The 5,000-nt window shown below is 41.2% G+C and overlaps 1 protein-coding gene across 4 annotated transcripts in view; it reads right to left on the bottom strand.

Moving 5' to 3' along the window:
* The window catches only part of Hk (potassium voltage-gated channel subfamily A regulatory beta subunit hyperkinetic), a gene marked incomplete at its 5' end in the record, with an annotated part of 361,653 nt that overhangs the window by 38,735 nt on the left and 317,918 nt on the right, over positions 1–5,000 (bottom strand).

Below are 5,000 nucleotides of genomic sequence, written 5' to 3'. Positions count from 1 at the left end.
GGATAACTATATTTAATTTTCAAAAAATATATATATTTTGGTTAAGGTTAAGGGTTAAAGTTAGGTGGGGTATGGTTAGGTTAGAGATTATTCACGAACTCCTCCTAGGTTTTTGCAGATAGACCCCTATAAGCATATTCTGAAACCTTATAACCCAAGGTACTTGGATTACTATCTTTCGTTTGTCTGTCAATTTGTTTGTTTGTTTGTTTGTATGTTCACCAACTCCTAGGGTTTTGTAGATAGACCATCCATAACCATATATACTCTAATATCCTATCACTCCAGGTACTTGGATAACTATGTTTAATTTAGAAAAATATATTTTGGTTAGGGTTAAGGGTTAAAGTTAGGTGGGGAATGGTTAGGTTAGGGATGATTCACGAACTCGCAGCAACGCGCGGGTAATTTGGCTAGTATATATATATATATATATATATATATATATATATATATATATATATGTGTGTGTGTGTGTGTGTGTGTGTGTGTGTGTGTGTGTGTGTGTGTGTGTGTGTGTGTGTGTGTGTGTGTGTGTGTGTTCACCAAAGTCTTTGGATCACGGGTTGGACTCGTGATCGACAGCTACTTCCCTTCCGGAAGAGAGCTCAGAGCTCGTATATGACCGATCTAGGGGTAATGCTGTGACCTTACACACACGCATACTCCCAACTCCCCGTCCATGAGAGATGAAGTAACAATCCGCAGCGCAGCGATACTGAAATTATTTCAGCCCTGGGTGTATGTATGTGTGTGTGTGCCCCACGTGGAGTATTGGCTGCATGTTATTGTGCTGTATAATTTGGGGAGTAGCATGCAGCCGATACTTCAGGAACTATATGGGGCCCTCCTTTGGATCAGAGTCACATAATTTTGTCTATGTTAGAGGAAATCTCTACCCATAGAGGAATGATGCTATTTTATTGTGATGTGACTGTCCCTTCATTATGTTGTCCTCCCCCCTTCTTAATGGTGCCCTGTACCACTTCTTTGAATATATACTGTATTTCCATTTTCGCCTCTGTTTCCTGTGGTAGGGGGGTAAAGACTACTGCCACCGAGTCTTTCCACTCGGGTCGTAAAGGTGGCTAATAAGGGACGAAGTGATGGGCCTAGGCATCCTGCTGTCTTTAACCCTGAGGAGTACATTCCTACGAGATGTCAAGGCACGAGAGGTTCTGGGAGGATTTTTCCAAATTGAACCCTAAGGTTTTGGTCTTTTAATATGCATGAGTGTGGTAGAGATGAGAGTAAAAGGGAAGAGGTGGGCAGTATGTTTGTGTGAAGAAAGATGGATGTGTTGTCATCAAGTGAAACTACGTTGAAAGGGAGGAATACTTTTGAGTTTGGGAGTGTAGTGGGGAGGATGTCGGGAGTGAGGAGAGTAGGAGAGAGGGAAGGGATGGCTCTACTAGTAAGTGAGGAGATAGGTAAGCGTGTGGTGGAGTGGAAAGAGGTTTCTTCAAGGTTAATGTGGATGAAGGTGAAACTGGGAAGGGAGATGTGGGTCTTTGTAAGTGCATATGGGCCTGGTAGTGAGAAGAGTGTAGAAGAAAGGGAGGCTTTTTGGATAGATATGTCTGCTTTGAGAATTTTGAGAGAAATGTTAATGATGTGGTATTGGAAGATCTCAATGCTAAGGTAGGGGATAAACCAATAGACGGAGTAGTTGGAAAGTGTGGAGTACCAGGTAGAAACCATAGCAGGGAGTTAATGGTGCAGATGTGTTTAGAGAGTTGATAATAGCTACCACAGTGTTTAGGAAAAAGGTCAACAATAAGTATACATGGGAGAGGGTAGTGGATGGCAGGGTGGTGGATAAGGCATTAACTATGTAATGGTATCCAGGAAAAAAGTAGTTAGTAGAAGGTAGTAGAAAAAAGAATCGAACATTTGGGGGCTGGTTGCAAATTAGGACAAGAGAAACATATGAGAGGTACAAAGAAAAAAGAAGACAAGCAAAACAAAATATAAAAGTGGCAAAAAGGAAAGCAGATGTAAATTGGGAGAGGAGTATGACAAAAATCTTTTGAAAGTAATAAAAAAAAATTGGGGAAGAAGTTAGGGAGTAAGGGTAAGTGAGTCAAATAGAGAGAAAAAAAAAGCATATAGGGGAGATGGACAAATCTTAACAGAAAAGGAGGGAGTAAGGGGAAGGTGGACAGATTACTTCAGATAGATGTTGCATGTGGAGGAGGATAGGGAGGCATTAGTGGTCGCAGTAGGAGGCGCTAACAAAAAGATGGTAATGGGAGAGGAAAATGGAGGTGAAATAAGAAAAGATGAGGTGCAAGTAGTTTTGAAGATTATGAGACCAGGTAAGGCACCTGGGTTAGATGGGTGTCATTCGGAGTGTCTGATAAAAGGAGGTATAGCAATAGTGGATTGGCTAGTGAGGTTGTTTAATGTGTGTCTAAAGGAGGGGAGAGTGCTGGAGGACTGGAAGAATGCCTTTACAGTTTCGCTTTACAAAAGATAAGGGGACAAATATGAGTGTAGTAGTTTCAAAGGGATCATTTTGTTGAGTGTAGTTGGGAAGATTTAGGGGAAGGTTTTAACTGAGAGGATTAGAAGGGGAACAGAGGGAGTAACTGGTGAGGAACAGTGTTTTTTTTTTAGGAAAGGTAGGGATTGCGTGGATTAGATTTTTGTGGTAAGCAGATCTGTGAAAAAGCTTTAGCAAAAGCTAGGGATGTTTTTTGTGCCTTTATAGATTTGGAAAAAGCTTACGGCAGAGTAAACAAAAAATACTTTGGGAGGTATTGCAGATATATGGGATTAGGGGAAAACTGTTCAGGAAATTCAATTTTTTTTTTACAAGAGTAGTAGAGCCTGTGTTAGAGTTGGACATATAGAAAGCGAGTAGTTTGAGGTGAAAATAGTGATGAGATGTATAAGGGGAGCGGATAACAGCGAGTTGGAAGTAAGTCTTAAAGGAGAGAGTATGGAGGATGGATAGCTTTAGGTATTTGGGGTCGCATATAAATACCTTGGGGGTTAGAAAATGTAATAAGAAATAGCCATTTGGGAATGGATGCAAAGAGGAGACTATATGAACTGGTAATTGTACCAACGGCACTGTATAGGGCAAAAACTTGAAATTTAAAAGAGGAAGAGAGAACTTTAAATGAGTTTGAGATTAAATGTTTGTGAAGTATGGAAAGGGTTACAAGGTTGGATAGAGTGAGAGACGAGGAGGTGAGGAGAGCTGGGGTGGAAAAGGAAATGGCAGATAGGGCTAATGAGAGACTATTGGGATGGTTTGGATACATGGAAAGAATGAGTGAAGACAGATTAGTGAAGGAGGTGTGGAAGGTAGAAGTGGGTGTAGTGAACCTGAGGGAACGACCGAGGATTAGATGGATGGATAGATGGGGTGAAAGGGTGTTGAACAAGAGTGGAATGTCTGTTAAGAAAGAAAAGGGAGAAGGCAGGAGATAGGGGCGAGTGGAAAACGGCTGTGTACAGATGATATTGTGATGGAAGGAAGGGAAGGGGTTGGGGAGTGGTTATGTATATGAATGATATTTTGATGGAGCATAAATGGACTTCTCCCTGCCTTATATTTTTCTGCTTGATGGGATGGAGAGAGGTGGGGGGGGTCGCAGATTAAGTAAAGCGGCCTAGCTGTGGATGTGTTGTGTCTTGCTTCATTCCTTCTGACCCAGGGGAAGAGGCGAGAACAAGGATGACTTGTCATACATGAGGAGCTAAGATGAGAGGGAAGAAAGGGTGGTGGATGGGAGTGGAATGGGCGGGGGTGGGTACTTGCCTTTTGACATGGCTACCTATCTTGTATAGGGGAAAAAGCTCTTGGTATATATACCCGCGCGTTGCTGCTAGTTCGTGAATAATCTCTAACCTAACCATACCCCACCTAACTTTAACCCTTAACCCTAACCAAAATATTTTTTTTAATGAAATATAGCTTTAAACACTCCCCCTCCCAGGTGTGCGCCCCCCCTGAAGGTTGGGAAACCCTAGTTTGAAAATACATACATACACAAACACAAATATCATATGTACACACTCTTTTGCGTGCTTGTGTATGTGGATGCGTGTGTGTGTGTGTGTGGGTTGACTAAATGTCTACAGCTAAAAGATGAAGAAATGTATCTCGTTTATTTATCTTCAGAATATATATGGTTATATGGGGTTTATCTGCAAAAACCTAGGAGTTTGTGAATAATTTATTTTCGCCCGCATTTAGATTAAATAAAAATAACCAGTATTTCAACATTTGGTAAAATTATACAATCATTTTACATTTACATGCTTTCTTCTTACAAAAGCTATCGCTATCATGGTTTGTGGCAACATTAATTTCACAAATATAAATAATATTTAGGGACACATACAATGGTTTGTTTAATCATATTAATTCTTATGTCACAAAAATGCTACGCGAGGTAAGGGGACACTACAGTAGTGCCGTGTTACCAAACCATATACCACCTAACTTTAACCCTTAACCCTAACCAAAATATATATATTTTTTGAAAATGAAATATAGTTATCGAAGTACCTGGAGTGATAGGGAATCAGAATATATATGGTTATGGGGGTCTATCTAAAAAAACCTAGGAGTTCGTGAACAAACAAATAGACAGACAGAGGGTACTACTTTATTATAGTAGATATACATACAGTGGTAGCGTTCGCAAATTCTAACCCAGCAGTCTAAGTTCGAATCCCACCCAGGCTGAAATAATTTCTGTATCGTTGCGCTGCGAGCAGTTACTCCAACTCTCGTGGGTGGGAGTTGGGTGTGTGTTTGTGCGTCAGGTCATAGTATTATCCACAGATCGGTCATAAATGAGTTCTGAGCTCTCATCCGGGAGGGTAGTAGCTGTCAATCACGAGTCGAGCACATGATCCAGGACCATGGTGAATCACACACATATACACACATTACACACGCACGCACACATGCACACATACACACTCGCATAAACACACACACACGCACACACACACACGTAAACGCGCGCGCGCACACA

Source organism: Oratosquilla oratoria, chromosome 43, assembly GCF_046742065.1.
Source record: "Oratosquilla oratoria isolate Oo_2021 chromosome 43, ASM4674206v1, whole genome shotgun sequence".
Taxonomy (NCBI): Eukaryota; Metazoa; Arthropoda; class Malacostraca; order Stomatopoda; family Squillidae; genus Oratosquilla; species Oratosquilla oratoria.
This window is presented reverse-complemented; position numbering and strand designations above follow the sequence as displayed.